This window comes from Sorex fumeus, unplaced genomic scaffold, assembly GCF_029834395.1.
Source record: "Sorex fumeus unplaced genomic scaffold, SorFum_2.1 ptg000155l, whole genome shotgun sequence".
Classification (NCBI taxonomy): Eukaryota; Metazoa; Chordata; class Mammalia; order Eulipotyphla; family Soricidae; genus Sorex; species Sorex fumeus.
The window spans coordinates 1,739,501-1,753,709 of record NW_026606212.1 but is presented as its reverse complement, the minus strand read 5'-3'; the positions used below and the strand labels follow the sequence as shown (position 1 = coordinate 1,753,709).

Genomic DNA, 14,209 nt, shown 5'->3' with positions numbered 1-14,209 from the left:
AATAAGAGAAAAGGTCACCCAGAGGGCTCCTTCCATGGATTCTCCAAAGCTGACCCCAACAGGGAGCCCAGCAGGAAGGGGAGACCATGGGCCCACCTCACGGGGGTTTCCTCTGGAGGCCTCCCCGGAATGGGCTCTCCGACCTGTGACTCTCCTTTCCCACACCAGCCCCCAGGACACCTCTAGGTGGGCCTTTTCCCATTCCCCTTTTTCTTGTGCATATACACACACCCCTTGGTTCTTACCCGTTTTCTTCTGGTGCTCTGAGTCTCGTTCTCTGCCATATGTGTGAGGCCATGGCATTGAAGGCGGTGCCCTTTGGGGAGTTGACACTCCTTGGCCAATCTCAAATTTCTGCTTAGATGGTGTCTGGCTGTGCTTGGGTCTGGCTGATTCCAGACTTTCTTCAGAGGAACTGGACCCAGAGGATATGTAGAAGATCTTCTTTCTCTCCTGTGGGCTGCTCTGCGGAGGGAGCATCTCTCTCTCCTGTGCGCTGCTCTGCGGAGGGAGAACCACAAAGGCTCAGATCCAGAAGCGCTGCTGCCCCCTCCCTTCTGAGTTCCTCCCTGCTGGTGGACCTGCATCTACACAGGCCTCCCATAGGAATGAGATTGAAACAATCAAGGTTAGAAAAGTCTTGGCCAAAGAGCACCTCCTCGTGCCAACTCAGTGAGCAGTGACCTGGCCTTGGGGGCTAGATTTGATGACTCACCTGCTAGGAGCAGGCTGCCCTCAAGATGATCTCACAACACACACACAGACACACGTACATACACAAATACACATACCCACACACAGACCATCTCCAGTACACACTCAAATTTACTCTCTCCAATAAACACGTTCACACACGGGTGTGCACACTCTTCCACACACGCAGCTTCTGCGCCATCACACTCAGGGAGTGATGAAGACTGATCACGGTCATCAGTGCTGGGGCTGCCCGGGCCAGTTCCTGCTGACCTGAACTAGCGGCTGTCTTCGAGAAGAATTCAGGGGAGTTCTCCAATGGGTCCTCACCCAGTTTCTGAATCTTTTCAGTGTCCTACACTTGGGGGTTTTACAACCACGATTTCTTGGTAAGCAGCAAAACATGTTTGCTGTCTGTGCGTTTCCGCAGTGAACCAAGTAATGAGTATGGGGGCAGTTGGGGAGGCTGCAGAATGTCTGGTTGCATCACAAAGAGAGGTCGGTGATGTCACCGAGCGCATCACAGCGAGGACAGGTCAGCTGTGGCCCTGCAGCAGGGCTTGCTCTCTGTGCAGCCCCTCTGGGCTGCTGCTTCTCTCCCTCTTCCCACAAGTCCTGTCCATGTGGTGAACTCAAGGCCCTGGGGAGAGCAGGGAGCAGATACTTGAAAGAATGTGCTGCTAAAAAGTTATTTTCCTTTTTCTTCAAATGTAGGTGTACTGCTATTTATTCGGCCACTGATTAGCTGATTGAATTGGGCATGAACTCCACCTTACTCTCTTTTTTTCATTTTTTATCATTGTCTTTATTGAATCGCTCCAACCTCCCAATTTTTTTATTTTATAAAGTGTTTTACAATATTTGATTACATTCAATATTCAGACTCCAATTCCACCACCATTACACCTTCTCAGCACCACATTTCGGGTAGTTCTATCCCGAACCCCAATCCCTGTCCCAAAGCAGAACTGAAATAATCTATTCTCTTGTATTGTTTGATATGATAAACTGCCAGGGCACTGGAGTGATAGCACAGTGGGTAGGATGTTTGCCTTGCACGCGGCGAAACTGGGTTCGATTCCCAGCATCCCATATGGTCCATTGAGCACTATTAGCCAGGGACAATTCCTGAGTGCAGAGCCAGGAGAAATTCCTGTGCATCGACAGGTATGACCCAAAAAAAAACAAACAAAAATCGCTAAAAATGCTATAAAAAAAAGTATCCTTAGAGGAAAGAGTGTGTATTCTACCCAGGGGCCGTTAAGCCCTTCTGTAAGAGATTACTAACATGTTGTAAAAGGTTGAGCCTTGTGTGTTTATATATATATGTGTGTGTGTGTATATATGTATCTATAAAATATATATATGTATTTCCCTCTAAGATTGGTTGCCTGCTACTTTGAACCATGTCAGATGTGGTACAGTTGTTTTTGAGTATGAGCTCCCGCATTTTTTTGCTTTTGGGGTCACATCTGGTTGTGCTCAGGGCTGACTCCTGGGTCTGTGCTCAGGGATCACTCCTGGCAGGCTTCCAGGATGGTCCGGGGAATGAAAGCGAGACAGCCTTGTGCGAGGGGAGTGTCCTGCCCTCTGGACTCTCCGTGTCCCCGCTCCAGGGCCCCTTTAGTTCCACAGCCTTTGTTTTTGGGTCATACCTGGCACTGCACAGGGGTTTCTCCTGGCTCTGCACTCATGAATTACTCCTGGCGGTGCTCAGGGGACCATACGGGATGCTGGGAATCGAACCCGGGTCGGCTGAGCGCTACCCACTGTGCTATGCTCCAGACCCTATTCTCATTTTTAAAGGGAAATAGAACCCAGAAAGGTTGAGCATGCAGGGCCTTGCACACACCCAATCTGGGTTCAATCTCCAAACCATGTAAGCCCCTCTGAATACCGCTGGCTGTGGCCCCAAAATCAAGGGCGGGGGACAATTCTTACCTTTCAATCATACTTACCCCACCTGATAGCAGTGCGGAGACCATCGGCCAGGGATAAGGACACTGACTGGAAAGATGCCGCTGGCCCGAGGTCAGTGTGGCCACAGTAGGGCTGAATCTGCACTCCATGCAGTTCCCTGATGCCCAGCCCCGGGTTGGGTCTTTTCCCTGGTTTCAGTCTGTTTCTTGGGGGATTATGGCTTAGTTTGGACCTTAGCAAACACTGAGCTGGGGCTGTGGGGGTTCGTCTGGTGGTGTTGGGTCTGTCTGAAGCTCTGACCCCTCCTGCCTCCCGGTCCACAGAGCACCTACTGTGCCACCATGGTCCAGCACTGTGAAGCCATCGGCCGTTCTGTCCAGGTAGTGAACTTAGAACCTGCGGCAGAGCATTTCAACTATGATGTGATGACTGGTGAGTTCAGGGCGCAGCCTTCCCTCTCCTTGGGGGCCCTGAGGCAGTGATGCCCCCTGCTTCTGGGGAGGCACAGAAGCTGAAAACCTCCTTCAGTCTGATCCCTGCTTTCATGGTAGACAGCAGAACATCATGTGTTAGCATCCACTTATTGATGTGCTTGTGACAGTTCCCTTTGTTTCTCTTAATAAAAAGTGAGATGGCACGAGTCTTGCTTTAAATTCTTACTCAGAGGGGATTGAACTCAAGCTGGAAGCATGCAACGCAAGCACCTTAAGTCTACTCTATCTGGCCCTTCCTTTTCCTGATGCTCGGGTGACTCCTGGCTCTGCACTCAGGAATAACTCCTGGTGGTGCTTGGGGAGACCATATGCATGCCGGGGATTGAACCCTGATCGACAGTGTGCAAGGCGAACACCCTATCCACTGTACTATCCCTCCTTGCCCTGTCCCTTGCTTCACCTCTTTTATTTTATTTTGCTTTTTGGGTCACACTCAGCAATGCACAGGGGTTACTCCTGGTTCATGTACTCAGGAATTACTCCTGGCTGTGCTCAGGGGACCATATGGGATGCTGGGAATTGAACCTGGGTTGGGCCCCGTGTAAGGCAGACGCCCTACCCGCTGTGCTATCGCTCCAGCCCCACTTCACTTGTTTTAGAACAGATATTTTATATGCACAGTATTGAGAATGCAAAAGGTACATGAGAGTGTGCAGAAAAGGGTCAGTCCAACCTCTTGCTTCCTCTGAGTCTTAGAATATTACCTAATGCTGTAGTGTTATTCCTTAACATCTTTGCACAGAATTAAGTGTGGAGGCCAGGAAGACAGTAGAGGGGTTCGGAGCAAATAATTGGCACATACACGGTGCTGTTTTAATGCCCAGCACTGCAGGGCCCCCTGAGCACTGTTGGGTACTGTAGTCCTGTAGCCCCTAAGCCCCTCCAGGTGATCATCTCACTTTTGGGCGCTGGTGTTTGCTTTCTGGCCCCTGGGCCTCCTGAACTCTGCCTGGGAGGTCAAGGGGAAGAAAAAAATTCAGAGGCCAAGGTGCTAACTTAGAGGGATGTAGAGCAAGTTTCGGGATGCCCCTGACCACCAGCTGTGGTTGCAAAACCAAAGGAAGAAAGAGATCAAAATACAGTACAAGAATTGAAGCATTTGGTTTAACTGTTGGGGGTCGCTACTGGCTCTGCTCCTGCAGGGCATACGTGGGGGTGGAATTTGAACTGGGCCTAAATCCTTCTTGTCTCTTTGGCCTTTTGTTTTGTATTGGGGCCGCATCTGGTGGTGCTCAGGGTTTGCTGCTGATACTGCTGTCACTCCAGGGTGTGTGCCCTGCCCTTATCATTTATAAGTACAACTACTAGCCTTCTAAGAGTACTGCCCCTTGTGTTTCTGGTTTAAGTCTACCTGGGAGACTGTAATGCATCATTACTTGAGAGTGGGATTCCCTTGACAACTGTTATTTATTTAGTTTTTTTTTTCTTTTCTTGAGGGTTGGGGTGGGGTTTGGGCCACACCCAGCTGTGTTCTGCACTTCTGGCTCTGTGCTCAGGGATCACTCCTGGTCAAGCTGAGGTAGTATATAAGGTGCCAGGGATTGAACCTGGGTTGTCCACAGGCAAGACAAGGGCAGTACCCGCTGTTCTATTCCTCAGGCCCCTGTTTGTTGTCTTTTTCTTTTTGTTTTTTTTTTTCTTTCTAGCCCCTGTTCAGTTTTTGTGGATACTGTCACAGTTGTAATATTTACTAGTGAATGTAAATATGTTGGAATGGGCACTCATTTACTGTTTATTCTTTGCAGACATCTGGGAACTGATCGAGGTGGATGATGTGCTGGAGGATGGCTCCCTGCGCTTCGGTCCCAATGGAGGACTGGTGTTTTGCATGGAGTATTTTGCCAATAACTTTGAGTGGCTGGAGAACTGCCTTGGCCCTGTCGAGGATGACTACATCCTTTTTGACTGTCCAGGTAGCTCAGTAATTAGATTGTCATCTTCCCTGAGTTGTGCAGTTCTGTCCTTGGTGGGAGAAAGTGAAATTAGCATCTCATTTACTTTTACCCCAGATTCTTAGACAGTGGACTGTCATCCCATGAGGGTCTGTGGAACGTCTGTTTGTTTTCTTCTGTCTGGGGGCCACATCCACAGGTGCTAGGGGCTGGGGCTGTTCCGAACTCCATTATCAGGAGGTTGCTCCCAGCCTTGCATGGGGACCAAAGCATGCTGGGAACTGAGCCCAGGCTTTCTGCATGCAGAGCATATGCTTAGCCTGTTGTTTCTTGGGCCCCAGGTCATGCAGCTTTTTTTTTTTTTTTTTGCTCTACAGGTCACACCTGGTGATGCTCAGGAATCACTCCTGGCAGTGCTCAGGGGACCATATGTGATGCTGGGAATCGAACCCGAGTTGGCCGTGTGTAAGGCAAACGCCCTACCTGCTGTGCTATCACTCCTGCTTCGGTCATGCAGCTCTTGAAAGGTTTGCTTTAGAGCTAGAGAGACAGAAGGATGGGTAGGATGCTGTGGCCGACACAGGTTCAGTCCCTGGCACCATATATGGTTCCATGAATACTAGTGGGTATGGGCCAAAACCAAGGGTTTTTTTGTTTGTTTGTTTGTTGTTTAGGGCCATAGTAAGTAGCTAAAGCCCTTGCCTTACATTCTGCCAGCCCAAGTTTGGATCCCTGGTACCACATAGGATTCCCCAAGCACTGTCAGGAGTGACCCTTTAGTACAGAGTCAGGAATCCTCCCCGAATATCAGTGGGTGTGGCCCAAACTTCCTCCCCTCAAAATAAGAGAATAAAAATTTTTTTTAAAATCTGTCATTGTCGGGGCTCGAGCGATGTGATAGCACACGGGTAGGGCATTTGCCTTGCATGCGGCCAACCCAATTCAAATCCCAGCATCGCTTATGGTCCCCTGAGCACCGCTAGGAGTGGTTCCTGAGTGCAGAGCCAGGAGTAACCCCTGAGCATCTCTGGGTATGACCCAAAAAGCAAAGTTTACGGTAACAAAGTAATAATAATAAATAAATAAATAAATAAATTATATCCCTGTGACTGTCCTCCCGTTGTTCATTGATTTGCTTGAGCAGGGCAGTAACTTCTCCATCCTGAGACTTGTTACTGTGTTTTTCATATCGAATATGTCGCAGGTAGCTTGACATGATTTGCCATGTGTGCAAGGTACTCTTGGTAGCTTGCTGTGCTCTCCAAGAGGGGCAGAGGAGTTGAACCCGGTTTGGCCGGACTGGCTGCACGCATGGCAAATGCCCTACAGCTGTGCTATCACTCCAGCCCGTTTTAAAATCATTTTTAATAATTTTAGTGCAACCGGCCAACATGGCCGACTCGAGTTCAATTCTTCCGCCCCTCTTGGAGAGCCCGGCAGGCTACTGAAGAGTATCTCGCCTGCACAGCAGAGCCTTGCAAGCTCCTCGTGACATATTCAATATGCCAAATACAGTAACAATTGTCACAATGGAGATGTTACTGGGCCTGCTCGAGCAAATCGATGAACAACAGGAGGACGGTGATGATGATGATGACAGTATATGTTCTTTGTATGCCCCTTTTACGTACATGTGCACCCAGAGTTGCTTAAAAAATTCCTGGGTGGGCCAGGGGAGCTGGTGTGATAGTACAATGGGTTGGGCATGTTTGCCTTGCATGTGGCTGACCCGGAACCCCAGCACCCACATGGTCCCCCGAGCATTGCCAGGAGTAATTCGTGAGTGCAGAGCCAGGGGTAACCCCTGCGCATCACCAGGTGTGACCCCAAATGAAAAAGAAAATATTGGAGTAGCCAGAGAGATACGACTATGGGTAGGGCACTTGCCTTGCACACGACTAAGGTGATCCCTGTTACCCTATATGGTTCCTGGAGCCTGCCAAGAGTCATCCCTGAGCACAGAATCAGGAATAAGCCCTGAGCACTATCAGGTAGTCCCCCAAACAAAAAACAAACTAAAATTGAATATAGTATAGGGCTAGAGAGATAGTGGGCTGGGGACATGCTTTACATGTAATGGGCCTTGCATGTAGGACTCTGAGTAGCCTCGAGCCCTCCCAGCAGTTTCGGAGAGACCCTCAAGCATCCCCACCTGCGGCTTAAAACAAGCAAAATTGGATATATTACTTGTAGGGATTGACTTCCTTTAAAAAAATTCGGGGGGGACCGCGGGTGCCGTATCTGATGATGCTCAGGGGTTACTCCTAGCTCCTGTGCTCAGGAATTACTCCTGGCTGTGCTCAAGGGACCCTATGGGATCGAACGCAGGTTGGCTGTGTGCAAGGCAAGTTCCCACCCTCTATACTATCTCTCAAGCCCCCGAAGACAGTTTATGGGGAAAGTTTTTATGCCATCATTGAGGGTTGAATGTATTTTATGTTTATAATAAGCTTGTGTTCTTGTCGGTCAGATTGAGTTGTACACACACCTGCCCGTGATGAAACAGCTGGTTCAGCAGCTGGAACAGTGGGAGTTCCGAGTCTGTGGAGAGTTTCTTGTTGATTCTCAATTCATGGTGGAGTCGTTCAAGGTTTGAAACTATACCTGTCCTTGATTTTTCAGTCTCCGGCACAAACTGAGTACAAATACCTTTAGTCATAATTGTTTAATTGTTAACAGTTCCTGAACTATACCCAGGAGTGACTTGAAAATTATGTTTGTTAAATTAATATGCCAGACGAGACGAGATCGGGCGCGTACAGGGTGGTATGGCCATAGGCTGGAGCGATATCACAGCGGTAGGGCATTTGCCTTGTGCAGAGCCAGCCTGCCTGAGCCAGGTTCGATTCCTCCGCCCCTCTTGGAGAGCCTGGCAAGCTACGGAGAGTATTCAATATGCCAAACACAGTAACAAGAAGTCTCACAATGGAGACGTTACTGGGCCCGCTCCAGAAAATCAATGAACAACGGGAGCACAAAAGAAAAAACAAAAGAAAATAAATTAATATGCCAAGAAGATGGCTCCAGTGGCAGAGCACACAGCTGGTGTGTTTCGAGGCCCTGAGTTTGCCCCTTGCGCACTGTTCAGTGTAGTTCTAGTGGTCCCCAGCTATCAGCTGTCGCCTTCAGGAGTTGTCCTAGGGCAGTGTCAGAAGTAAGTCCCAAGCACCACTGTGTGTGGCTCCAAAACTAGAAAAAAAAGCTAGAGGCTGGAGAGATAGTACAGTGGGTAGAGCTCTTGCCTTGCATGTGGCCAGCCTGGGTGTCATTCCTGCCATACTGCCACCGGGCCCCCTTAGCCGCTCCAGGAGTGATCCTTGACCGCAAAGCTAGGAGCACTTCTGGGTACTCCCCAAAACTGAAAGGGAGGGCGTTTGGTTCCGTCTCCAGTGCCCATATGGTTCCCCAAGCCACTAAGGAGTAACTCCTGAGTGCAGAGCCAGAAGTGACCCCTTAGTAATATGAGGGGATTGTGTGACCCAGAAACCAAAAAGAAAACACCCACCAGGGGAGGTGGAGAGGGAGCATGAGAGAAGATAACGTTAAAGGGTCAGAAATAGTACAGGGCTTCCCAAAAATAAATAAATAACTACATTTTAAAAATGGGGGCTGTAGAGATAGTACAGCAGGTAGGGCCTTGCACACAGCCAATCTAGGCACGATTCCTAGCATGCCTCAGCACCACTAGGAGTAATTCCTGAATGCAGAGCCAGGAGTAACCCCTGTGCATTGCCAGGTATTACCACTCTCCCCCCCCAAAAAAAATAGTAAAGGGCTTAAGGTGCTCGCCTTGGTGTGGCCCACTTGCTTTTAATCCCTGTCACTACATGTTTCCTCAGTGCTGAACTCAACCCCACTGCCTCCTGAACACTTTAAAATATTGTTGAGTGGAGAAGTGTGGTCACTGTAGATCGCGTTTCTCCTTCCCACCTCACCTTTAGAATCCTAAGGTCAGCTATTGGCCCAGCAGTCTTCTGTTAGGCCCAGCCTGGCAGTGCTCAGGGCTCACTACTGGCGCTGTGCTGAGGAATCACTTAGGTAGTGCTCTGGGAACCCTGTGGAGTGCTGGGCTAGAACCTGGGCTGACCAGGCGCAAGGCAAGCGCCTTAAAGCCTAGACTCTTGCTTGGGCCCCAATCTTAGCGTTTCTCCGATTTAGGTGGGTTTTGTTCCAGTGGGGATCAGAAACCTTTTATGTGGACACTGTTGGTGACAACTGATTCATCGTCCCTTTCCTGCTTCCTCTTTCAGTTTGTTTCTGGCATCTTGGCAGCCTTGAGTGCTATGGTATCTCTAGAAATCCCGCAAGTTAACATCATGACAAAAATGGACCTGCTGAGTAAAAGAGCTAAAAAGGAAGTTGAGAAGTAAGTTCACTATAATTAAGGTCTCATTTGCAGTGCAGAACCTTTTTCGTTTCACTTCGATTGTCAGTCTACAAATAAAGTGTTTAGGATTCTTTCATTCACCAGTCTCTCATGTTTAAAGGTTTCTAGATCCAGACATGTATTCTTTATTAGATGATTCTACAAGCAACTTCAGAAGCAAAAAATTTTAAAAATTGACTAACGCCATATGTGGGCTGGTAAGACTTTGTATTTTTACAATTTTTGGTGGTGGGGGTCGTTTGCCTCCTGTGCTGGGGGGCCTAGGGATCGCTCTGATTATTGGCCAACCAGACTAGTAGTGGTCAGTGCTGGGGCCCAGAGGGCCGTACCAGTAGTACTGGATGCTTCCTGGCTCTACGCAGAAATGCTCAGGATGCCACCTGGTGCCAAGAATCAAGCCCTGTGCTAATCCCTGGGCTGATGAGTTTTGCAAGTGTTTGGGGTTGTTGTGGGTTGTTTTTAAGGTTTGAGGGCCACACCCGGTGGTGCTCAGGGGCTGTTTCTCCCCTGTGCCTGGTGGACCATATGTGGTGCTGGGTGTTCAAACTGAGGTGTGTGGGGTGCAGGCCAGTTGTAACCCCTGTTGTAGCTCTTCATCACCTCCCCCCGCACCTCCCTAGACCCATATTTTTCTTAATGGTCTTGTCACATGCTTCCACACCCCCTGGCAGTGACCACCATGTGGACGGCACAGACCAGCACATTTCTTTTTAGGGAAGCAGCATGTTGTAAGCGGTGGGCTGTCTGCTTCGAAGTTAGTATAGAAGTAGGGAGAGAGCTCAGTGGGCAGCACCACAGGCTTTGCACACAAGGGGCCCAGGGTTCATCTCTGGCACCATATGGTCGGCACCAGCGTTGTCTGGATGTGGCCTCCCCTCACCTCTGAAAAAAGTTGTCATTTGTTCTAGCAGAGAGGGCAGGAGGCCACACTGAGCAGTGGTCAGAGTTTATTCTTGGCTCTGCCTCCCTAAATCATTCCTGGTGGGCTCCGGGAGCATATGGGATGCAGGGGATCGAACCCGGGTGTATCCCTTGCCTACGTGCAAGGCAAGCGCCCACCTCAGTGTACTAGCTCTCCCGTCCCACAGCAGAGAAATTCTGCAATGTCTTTTTTCCCTGGCCACTTGGCACATCAGAATTGCCTGTACCCTTCTAAAATTTTCAGTGGTGGTTGAATGCAGATAAATTACTATAAAAGAAGTCTCAGTCTCTGGTTGGGTCTGGAGCGATAGCACAGCAGGTAGGGCATTTGCGTTGCATGGATCCGAGCCGGGTTTGATTCCTAGCATCCCATAGGTCCCCTGAGCACCAACAGGAGTTATTCCTGAGTGGATGAACCAGGAGTAACCCTCGTGCATCACCGAGAATGACCCAAAAATTTTAAAAAAGTCTTTATTTAAGTAATATTGTAAAGTTACTAGTGTTCCAATAGGTCAGAGGTCATAAAAAAATTAATGCTGATTTGCTGTTGTTCTGTCTGCTCCTCAATGCACAGGCATAGATGGTATTAACTAGACTACCAATGTTCACACTCAAGCGTCAGTTGAATGACCTTTCTGAAATCTCTAATTTGTAGATTGATGACTCCAGTATGGTCCGATTTTTGCCTTACGATCACTCAGATGAAGAAAGCATGAACATTGTATTACAGCATATTGATTTTGCCATTAAGTACGGAGAAGACTTGGAATTCAAAGAACCCAAGGTAATTTCTGACGATTTAGATTGGCCAGGGCCAGAGACCGGCGCAGAGGGAAAGACCATTCTCTGACTCCCCTAGGCTGACGCTGGGTCAGTTCCCTGTTTCATGTCTGGTCCCTGAGCACAGAGCCAGGATTGCCCTGAACACCTCTGCCCTCCTGTTTGATCTAAGCAGCTCCTTAAGTTAAGGTCTTGGTTACAGCAAGAGCCTGGTCCCTTCTGGCTGATCTCTGGGTGTGGCTCAAGAACTCAAAACCAAAACAAAAAAAGAGTAACCAAAATATAAATAAATAAACATAAATAAACAGGTCCTGGGAGCTTGGTGTGATAATCTCTGTATCCTGGCAGTTGTTGGGGTTACATGGCAGTTGGTGGGTGTAACTGTCTAGCTACTGGAAGGTCCAGTCCCAAACCGTGTAGGCTTGGAGATCTCAGCCCTGGGTGCCCCACACCTGGGTTACTCTGCCAGTTCCTTTATGCGTGAAGCTCATTCATGCGTGTGGAGAGTGGTCTCAGCATGACTTTGGCCTGGTGCCGGAGGTCTTCTGCTGTTGGTCCTGGTGAGGACAGTCATGCATGGGGTAGGAGTCTCTGCCTTGTTCTCTCCCGGGAGCTTGGTGTGATAATCAAGTGATAATCAAGTGATTATCGGTGATTCATTAAAAAGTAAAAAATTTTTTAAAAAAAGTAAAAATGGAAAAATTTAAAAATGTGATTTTTAATTAAAAATTAAAATTTAATTAAAAATTAAAATTAAATTTTAATTTGATTTTAAATTGAATTTATTAAATTCATTAAAAAGTGAAATATTTTTAAAAACAAAGTAAAAATGGAAAAATTAAAAAATGTAATTTTAATTAAAAATTAAAAAATGTAAAATTATTAAAAATTTTAAAAAATCAAATGTAGCATGAAGTGTTTGGCATCAATAACATTCCAAATGTGAAGGTTTCTAGTCTATAGCAAGTATGATTGTCTGTGTATCTGAAAACTTGAGTGCTTTAATGATTGATGATTATAATTGAATATATATGTATATAATTTGGAAAAATTTTCCACACAAATGGCTTGCATAGATGAGAAAGCTGTGATATGATTGTGAAAATAATCTATATGTGTAAAAGGTGATGACAGTATGAAATGCCACGTTAGTCTAATTACCATGCTGTACAATAGTTATTAGCACCTAATTAAATGCACATTAGAACAACTCATTTCACATCAAGATGGTAATGTCTTATGATTATAAAAATATATATGGCAATAAAGCATCTACATTTCTAAAAAAAAGATTAAAAATTTTAAAACTGAAATTAAATTTAAGAAAAGAAAAGAAAATGGGAGTTGATGGGGAGCCGGGCGGTGGCGCTCTGGGGGACGAGCAGAGAGTGTTTATTCCGCAATAACTTATTCCCTACCACCCTCATTTTTTAAAATTATTATTATTATTATTATTATTTGCTATTGGGTCACACCCGGTGATGCACAGGGTTTCCTCCTGACTCTGCATTCAGGAATTCCTCCTGGTGGTGCTCAGTGGACTATAGGGGATGCTGAGAATCAAACCTCGCCGGACACTTGCAAGGTAAACGTCCCGCCTACTGTCATATCGCTCCAACTCCCCAATTTTTTTATTTTATAAAGTGTTTTACAATAGTTGATTACATTCAATACTCAGACTCCAATCCCACCACCATTACACCTTCTCACCACCATATTTCGGGTAGTTCTATCCCGAGCCCCAATCCCTGTCCCAAAGCAGAACTGAAATAATCTATTTTCTTGTATTGTTTGATATGAAAAACTGCCAGGGCGCTGGAGTGATAGCACAGTGGGTGGGACGTTTGCCTTGCAAGCGGTGAAACTGGGTTCGATTCCAAGCATCCCATATGGTCCCCTGAGCACCATTAGCCAGGGATAATTCCTGAGTGCAGAGCGAGGAGAAATTCCTGTGCATCGACAGGTATGACCCCCCCACCCCAAAATATCGCTGAAAATCCTATAAAAAAGTATCCTTAGAGGAAAGAGTGTGTATTCTACCCAGGGGCCATTAAGCCCTTCTGTAAGAGATCACTAACATGTTGTAAAAGGTTGAGCCTTGTGTGTTTATATATATATAGCACAGTGGTAAGGCGTTTGCCTTGCACACAGCCAACATGGCCAACCCGAGTTCGATTCCTCCACCCCTCTCAGAGAGCCCGGCAAGCTACCGAGGGTGTCTCGCCCGCACTGCAGAGCCTGGCAAGCTACCCATGACGTATTTGATGTGCCAAACACATTAACAACAAAGTCTGCAGTGGAGACGTTACTGGACCCGCTCGAGCAAATCGATGAACAACGGGAGGACAGTGATACAGTGAATCAAAACCCTGGTTGCAGATTACGTGGCTTTCGTGCTCCAGAACCTGATGGTGCTTTGGGCCCCTGGTTCAGAAAAGGCAAGTGTCCCACCCCCTGTGCTGTCTCGTTCGCCCCAATTTTGTTCATGAATATCTATTAGCAGTACTACTGAGGATTATAGAGCATTGCCTGAACAGTAGGTAAATACATACGGGGTCTGCGGAGAAATCAATGTATTTTCTAATTTGTGTTTTATTTATATCAGGAACATGAAGATGAGTTGTCTTCTATGTTGGATGAATATTTTCAAGAATGCGAGAACAAATGAAGAGTATGTTACGATGCAACTGGATGCGGGGCTGGAGTGATAGCACAGTAGGTAGGGCGTTTCCCTTGCACGCGACACACCTGGGTTCGAATCCCAACATCCCATATGGGCCACCAAGCGCCGCCAGGAGTAATTCCAGAGTGAAGAGGCAGGAGTAACACTTGTGCTCTCCGGGTGTGACCCAAAAACCGAAAAAAAAAAAAAATAGGCAACTGGATGCTTGTGAAGAGTAGCAATCACAATTTATTTAAATGAAAATATAACAGATAAAGTAAAAACAAAGAATAAAAATCATAAAATATACCGAGGCAAGATACTCATTGGTGGGAGGGTCTCCAGACAGAGACACTGATGTGAGACCCTGGGCTTCTTCCAGTTGTAACCATGCTAGGTCCTCTGGGAACTTGTCCAATGTTGCCACAGCGGGTGGCCGTGCAGCTGGTACTCGAGAGAT

At 47.3% G+C, this 14,209-nt stretch overlaps 1 pseudogene; it reads left to right on the top strand.

Moving 5' to 3' along the window:
* Positions 1-2,099: 2,099 nt before the first annotated feature.
* Positions 2,100-13,755, top strand: LOC130016481 (GPN-loop GTPase 3-like; annotated as a pseudogene).
* The last annotated feature ends 454 nt before the right edge of the window (positions 13,756-14,209 follow it).